This window comes from Lynx rufus, unplaced genomic scaffold, assembly GCF_022079265.1.
Source record: "Lynx rufus isolate CCGP_SWC_20201006 ecotype Redwood Valley unplaced genomic scaffold, mLynRuf1.p SCAF_1, whole genome shotgun sequence".
Taxonomy (NCBI): domain Eukaryota; kingdom Metazoa; phylum Chordata; class Mammalia; order Carnivora; family Felidae; genus Lynx; species Lynx rufus.
In genome coordinates this window covers 179,816,927-179,825,135 of record NW_025814823.1, presented here as the reverse complement: position 1 = coordinate 179,825,135, position 8,209 = coordinate 179,816,927, and the positions used below count along the sequence as shown (strand labels likewise).

Here is an 8,209-nt window from a genome sequence, read left to right as displayed (position 1 = left end):
ATACTGGACAAAGGGCTAGTATCCAAAATCTATAAAGAGCTCACCAAACTCCACACCCAAAAAACAAATAATCCAGTGAAGAAATGGGCAGAAGACATGAATAGACATTTCTCTAAAGAAGACATCCAGATGGCCAACAGGCACATGAAAAGATGCTCAACGTCACTCCTCATCAGGGAAATACAAATCAAAACCACACTCAGATATCACCTCACGCCAGTCAGAGTGGCTAAAATGAACAAAACAGGAGACTATAGATGCTAGAGAGGATGTGGAGAAATGGGAACCTTCTTGCACTGTTGGTGGGAATGCAAACTGGTGCAGCCGCTCTGGAAAACAGTTCGTCAAAAAATTTGGAGATTCCTCAAAAAATTAAAAATAGACCTACCCTATGACCCAGCAGTAGCACTGCTAGGAATTTACCTAAGGGATACAGGAGTACTGATGCATAGGGGCACTTGTACCCCAATGTTTATAGCAGCACTCTCAACAATAGTAAATTATGGAAAGAGCCTAAATGTCCATCAACTGATGAATGAATAAAGAAATTGTGGTTTATATACACAATGGAATACTACGTGGCAATGAGAAAGAATGAAATATGGCCTTTTGTAGCAACATGGATGGAACTTGAGTGTGATGCTAAGTGAAATAAGTCATACAGAGAAGGACAGACTCCATATGTTTTAACTCCTATGTGGATCCTGAGAAACTTAACAGAAGACCATAGGGGAGGGGAAGAAAAAAAATGGTTAGAGAGGGAGGGAGCCAAAACATAAGAAACTCCTAAAAACTGAGAACTGAGGGTTTATGGGGGGTGGGAGGGAGGGGTGGGTAGGTGATGGGTATTGAGGGCACCTGTTGGGATGAGCACTGGGTGTTGTATGGAAACCAATTTGACAATAATAAATTTCATAATAAAAAAATAAATTTGTAATACGAAAGGATACCTTAAAACTTTTCAATAATTCTGTTATATGTCATATTCCATTGTGCCTCCCAGCCCTTTGTTCATATAGCTATTGTCTCACTGATCACACTGTATTCTAGTTAGTTATGTATGGATTTCTTTCCCCCTGAGAGTTTTCAAAATCTCCAAGGACTGGGGCCATATATATTAATTCATAATTAAATAAATAACCCAACACTCATATATTTACTCAACAAAGGTTTTTTGAGTGCTTTGTGCCTACTGTTGGTACCTGGGGAGTCCAAGATAAATAAGATACAATGCTTATCCTTCAGAAGCTCATGTAAACTAGAGAGAAAGATGAGGAGACATTAATATAGTTCTGAATGGTGTGTGCTATAGTGGAGGCATTTACTGAGAAAAGAAGGAGCATCAGGACAGGGTGTCAGTGAAGGAATTCCTCATAAAACTGATGATTCTTCAGCTGCATCATGACAGATAAGTAGTAGTTATCCAGGATTTTATCCCTAGTTTCCAGCACAAAACAAGTCCTCAATTCAGTTCTGCAAAATGAATGAATGAATGAATGAATGAATGAACGAACAAATGATAAATAAACTGAGTGTAACTGAGAGTATTTTCTCCTGATCAGCATGCATTGCCCTCCTTCTGGGTAATAGCACCTCACCCCTGGCTCCAGAAGTGGGCCCATGACCCCAGCCTTGGCAATCAAATAATGAACAGCCCTGGCCAGTGACTGGTTCAGGAGACTGGACATGGTTGAACTTGGTACAGTGAGACAAATATCAGGACCTGTTTGAGCAGTCAGAGGATAGAATCTCTCTTCCTCAGTCTGTGGCATCTGGGGGTGTCTTGGTTAAGAGAAGTCTTCTAAGGGTGAATTTCCATACAGGAAGCAGGACTAAGAGGAAGAAAGAGAGAAATTGGTAACATTGTTTTAGCTCCTGGATCCAAAAATACAAGAAGTAGGTCTATTCCTTAACTGTTCTTTGGGTGATCTTTAAATTACCTTTTCTGGCGGCTATGCGTGGGGTGGGATTTAAGCCAGTTTTAATTGGCTCTTCTATTACTTGTGGCAAAACGTGTGTTGGCTAAGGGAGATAAATAGCTATCCACAGTATAAGTTGCTTCACAGAGGACTGAGTTGCCCATTTCCAGAATGGTTCATATAAAATTAAGTCTATCCGAAAAGGAAATGCTGTATCACTGGAGAACCCTAAATCCTTTTTTAGCCTTGTTGATTGAGGATAGGTTTGTGTCCATTTACCTGAGGAAGATAGTGTGAAGAAAAAGGAAGGAAGGAAGGAAGGAAGGAAGGAAGGAAGGAAGGAAGGAAGGAAGGAAGGAAGGAAGGAAGGAAGAAATGGACAGAGGAAGGGAAAGAGGAAGGGAGGGAGCGAGGGAGGGAAGGAGGAAGGAAGGAGGGAAGGAAGAAAGACATGAGTGGGGAAGAGACTGCACTATAACATAACTAGATTGCTCATCATTTCAGAATTACTACCTACTTCTTGTGAGTGACAAACCAGAAAGAACTAACCCACCAAAAGTTTTGTTAAAAAGAATTAACAAATGTGCACGTTGGTTGAAAGAAAGAGATGTGGCCACTGAGGCATAGCAGCTGAGAAAGATATTTTTCTTTTTCTTCTTTCCCCTAAGTGCACCATCTAAAGGAGGAATTACTATCAAATGCAAACATCCTGACCACAGTGACAACCTTGGCAGGGACCAGAGGAGAAAGTGCCCACTGGCCCCGTTCCCGGGGGTTTGAGTCAAGAGGCCAGGAATCTGTGTAGCACATCTGGGGCAGGAGAGCAGACGTCTAATGGGGCAAAGCCTAGAACCAGAGAAGGTGCATTTTATGAAACGGAAATACAAATAAATAGCTGACACCAGAAGACAGAGTGTCTCCTGACTGTTTAGAAACCACTGGCCTCTGGTTCTATTTATAAAGATGACATGTTCCACAGAACCAGTTTTCCCTGTTACTAATCGAGGCCAAAGCATCAACATATTCCAGGCACATGTGGGAAGGGATGAGATGTGGGTTCAGGGCTCTGACCTTCTTTAATGAATTCATTCTGCATCTGGGGTCAGGACGCATGCAGAGTGTTTGTACTTTTTACTCTCAGTAACTGGGGGAGACAGAGATGCATAGTCTTCCTCTAGATTTCTAGCTCTTCTCACCTTCCTGTCAGTTTCCTCTTTCTTCTTTCTTGCCTGCCTGCCACCCTTACCTCCTCCTCATTCTCTCCTAGCAGAAAGAACACTCCTAGCTTGTTAAGAGGCATAGATTCTGGTCCAGGCTTTGCCAACAACTGGCTATTCAATTTCAGGCACTTATTTAATCTCTCTGGACTCCAGTTTTCTCATCTGCAAAATGGGCTTAGATAAGTGTTTACCTAATTCATGTTTTCCAAAATATGAAGAATGGGGCTGTGTAAGTGGATATTGAAGATCCTGAGACATATTTCAGTAAAGAACCATATTCAACTTTGTTTTGCCAAGCATGGCTCAAATTCATTTGAGAACAAAATCTCTTTTTTAAAAAATAACATGTAGCTACATCTCACTATTCTATGGTTTATTGGTTGAACTGCTGTTTTTGCCCAATAGTTGGATTGATTCTCTAAACCTTCTTTTTACCATCCTTCTATTTAGAGTGGTTAGGGACAAAAACTGTACTTCTCAGACCTCCTGAAGCGTGAGTTTTGCATTTGGATTACACTCTACCAATAAGATGAACTCATGTGAGATGGGGAAGACATTTTCATTTCTTTCCCAATCCTGACGGATACACTGACCTAGATGATCTATAAAAGTCTACTTCGGGGCGCCTGGGTGGCTCAGTCAGTTGAGCATCCGACTTCGGCTCAGGTCATGATCTCACAATTTGTGAGTTCAAGCCCCATGTCAGGCTCTGTGCTGACAGCTCAGAGCCTGGAGCCTGCTTCAGATTCTGTGTCTTCCTCCCTCTGCCCTTTCCCCGCTCATGCTCTCTCTCTGTCTCTCAACAATGAATAAAGTTTAAAAAAAAAATTAAAAAAAAAATAAAAGTCTACTTCAACTCTTTGGGATTTTTATGTTTTCTCTCTTGGCCATACCTTTTCTTAGGCAAAAAGCTCATTTACATATCATGAATCTAGTTCATTTATTTTCTTCTGGATTGTAATAAATCCCAGGAAATAGACGGAGGACAAATCAAGAAAGAATAAATGCTAGCTGGGATCATCTTGCTCTGAAGTTTCCATCATCTTCTACAGCTCATTTCTGATTTCGTGGAACATAGTTCATCTTGGGGTCTTGTAGCAATTCCAAAAAGACAGAGACTTGCTAAAAACTTGTAACTGTAACCATGGTGCCCCATGGATCCTTAGGGCACTGTTACGAGGCTGTATTAAGCTGGGCACACAGACTATTTCTCTCAGCATCCCCTATTAATCTTGTAGGGATGATTGTATTCCTCATCACATTCCAGGAGCACTTTTGTATTGTTTTTGAGAGAGAGAGAGAGAGAGAGAGAGAGAGCGAGCAGAGGGAGAGAAAGAATTTCAAGCAGGCTCCATGCCCAGCACCGAGTCCAACGCAAGGCTAGATCTCATGACCGTGAGATCATAACCTGATCTGAAATCAAGAGTTGGACACTTAACTGACTGAGCCACCCAGGAACCCCTCCAGTAACGTCTTAAATGCGGCCGCACTTAAAGAAGACAGCTCTAGGAGGGCACAGATCTAGCTCTGGCTCCCTGATGACTTAGTAAGCAACCTTGGTCAGGACAAATAACCACTGTGTCTCTTAGATTTTCTGGATCTAAAATCAATGAAGCAGGCTTTTCCTAGTTGCAAGTACTTTAGACAAATAGGGGACCCTGTATGTAGTATAAGGAGTTTTAAAATTGAGCTTTTCCGGTGGGTGACTCTTGACTCCACGAAGGTTAAACATTGGAAGTTGGACTCATCAAAACATGAGATGAAGGGAATTTCTGGGTGGTTGGTCTTTTGGCAAAATTGTAAAATGGTCAAAATTTGTCTTTTTCTCCTTCCGAATGACAAAAATTCAGTTTTCTAGCTTTCAGCACCAAAAAACTTTCCCTATTTTCCTCTGCCTCCTAGAATTGTCCTGTGTTTCAGATTTGTCCTTTTCAGAGCAAGGAAAAATAGTAAGCTCATTTATCCTGAGGCTGTGGTTTTAGCTCTGGCTTCTCATCAGTCCTGGATATCTTCAGAGAGCAAAGATGTCAGGGTCCTACAGCTAGAAACCCAACAGTTGGTCTTGGATGGGGCCCAAGTATTGGGCTAAAACTTCCACGGGATGAGAACCACCAGGGTATTGTTACCTAAAAGCACCTCTTCAAAGAGAATCGTGGAAAAAGTTCCAGGGATCAACTAATCTTGTCCTACTCCTACTCAGAATTTCCATAAAGCAGATTACTGCCATTCACTTTTACTTACAAGCTTCAAGCTAACCAAACTGGAAGTACAGTTCTTGCCATAAATAGGAAGCTCAAAAAATCTTGAAGTAATGCCAAGGTTAGTTCAATATGAAGTTTATATCTAGTAGCTGGTACCTTGTTCTGGAAATTCTGTGCCCATTCTGCCTCCTGGCTTGATTGTACTCAATTATCCCACCCTTAAATACCTCCCAGAATCTGGTTTACATCCTCTGCCTTGTGTCCTGTCCCTCATGTAATTCTTCAATACTAACCTGATGACAAACACATGGGCTTTGAGTTAGATCTTGTTCAAGTCTTGACCCCACCACTCTGTAATCAGAATTCCTTGGGACAATTATTTGGAGACTTGGTTTCTTCATCTGCAGAGTAAGGGTGATTTTACCTATTCTATCCCAGTTCAGAGTTTGACACACAGTAAATATTCAACAATTGTGAGGTCTCTTTCCTCTCAAATCTCGCTGTTTACCTTGTACTTATTTCTACCTATTATTTATATGACCCATAACCCCAATGGTTTTTAAAGGTAGGATTTCAAGTATCAGTAGGAAGATATTTCAGGCACAGCAAGAGCTTTGTGTTGCAATTGAAATTATAGCCTACTGGTCCCCAGTAACTCTATCTTAGCTCCCACCATAAGGGGTCTGTCCTAGGCATTCAGGGCAGTGATGAGATGAAAGAAACTAATGGATGCAATGGGAGGAGTGAACTGAAGAAACCCTTGATAGTCACTAGTGGGAAGCTGAAAAATAAACCCAGAGAAGACCTGGAAAGGGCAGACCACCAGATGTCTAGCTAGGAAGCAGAAATCCTGGCTGGAGTCTGTTTCAAACCACAAAATCTGAATTTGGGGAAGAAAGCATTAAAAACAATAAATTACCAAATTTAAGATTCAACTGCCTCAAACTGTAACAACTTAGGCACTTGTAAAAGAGAAATATTCCAGATGGCAAAGTGGAAGGATGAATTATAGAGAAGGAAGTGGCTAATATCCTGTGCAAGACTTTGAAGCAATACAAAGAGCTTTCCTTGAAGGAACAGGCTAGGGGAGCCTGGTGTTTCTAGGAAACAGAAATGGGGTGCCATTAGATTATGGTCAGCTGGCCCGCTCGCCAGTCCTGGGTGCTCAGGGCTCAGGGCTCAGGGCTCAGGTTTGTTTCAAATTGCCTTCTGTCTTCTAGGAGATTCTGTAACAAATGGCCCTGGTGCCTTAGGAGGGCATCTGGAATGACCACTTAAAATGGATAGGACTTTGAATTGACATAGTCCATCTGGCCTCGCTACTTAATTCAGGATCCCATGGGCCTAGGTATGATTTCAACATCACTTTTCATCTTCTATCTCCTTTTATACAAGGTCACTCCAACCCTGGAACCAAGGAGATTGAATCTGAACAGGTAAACTGAAAACAGGTGAAGGACTCTGATTGCATCCTGGTCAAAGGGGCTTCTCAAAATGTAGTCCTCAGACTGCATAATCTGACTACATGATACCTCAGCACCACCTGGGAGATTATTAGAAATGCAGCACCCCAGTTGGTCTGTGGTGAGCCATAGACACTGACTGGCCTTTGTTCCACAGGATGGGGTTTGTTAAAAGTGTCAAGAATAAGGCTTATTTCAAGAGATACCAAATGAAATTTAGAAACAGATGAGAGGGTAAAATGATTACTATGCTTGGAAACACTTGGTAATTCAGGATAAAAATAAGTACAACACATCTAAATAGAGGATGATAGTTCATGCATATCATTTGTCAGATTGCTTATGCCTGTAGAGAAGGAGATATGATAGTTTGTGTAGCTTTGCTCTTGAGCTCCCAAAGTGTGAAGGTTGGCCTGACAAATTATGTTGCATCATATTGTACCAGCCTGCTGCTGGCCTGCAGTCTTCTTAACTCATTTGGTATGGACAAGACCTATGAAGGCCAAATGGAGGTGACTAGAGATGAATACAATGTGGAAAGCACTGATGGTCAACCTGGTACCTTCAGCTGCTATTTGGATACAGGGCTTGCCAGAACTACTACTAGAAATAAAGTTTATGGGGCCCTCTAAGGGAGCTGTGGATGGAGGCTTGTCTATCCTTCACAGTTCAAACAATTCCCTGGTATAGTTCAGAAAGCAAGGAATTCAATGTAGAAGTATACTGGAAGAACATCCTGGGTCAGAAAGTTGCAGATTATATGCATTACCTAGTGGGAAAAGATGAAGATTTTTACAAGAAACAATTCTCTCATTACATAAGGAACAACATAACTCCAGACATGATGGGGGTGTTTAAGAAAGCTCACACTGCTATATGAGAGAATCCAGTTTATAAGAAGAAGCCTAAGAAATAAGTTAAGAAGAGGTGAAACCGTCCCCCCAAATGTCTCTTGTCCAGAAGAAAGATTAGGTAGTTCAGAAGGCAAGATTCCTTAGAGCTTAGGAGCAGGCTGCTGAGAGCTAATAAACCAAACCACAATTTTCTATGAAGATTTTTCAGATAAAGACAATAATAAACTTATTCACCAGGCAGCTAAAAAAAAGGGGGAATGCAGCACCCCAAGTCTATCAAATCAAAACCTGCAATTTAACATGATCTGTAGGTGTTTCATACATATGTTAAGGTTTAAGAAACAGTATACTACTAGATTATATATGCAAAGGAGGAATATAGGCCCACAAAGATATTTGTATGCATAAGAAAGGACACAGTCCATGTCCAATCATTTCAATAATACTGCACCTCATGGAGTCTACAAGTTCCTAATATCACTGCCAAGGCATTTTTCTCAATACGACTAATAAAGGCCTTTTGGTCTGAAATTGGGTCCATAAGTAAAGGGG

General features: G+C 41.3%; 1 pseudogene; it reads left to right on the top strand.

Moving 5' to 3' along the window:
* The first annotated feature begins 6,955 nt into the window (after positions 1-6,955).
* LOC124506959 (60S ribosomal protein L5-like) lies at positions 6,956-7,893 on the top strand (annotated as a pseudogene).
* Positions 7,894-8,209: the final 316 nt, after the last annotated feature.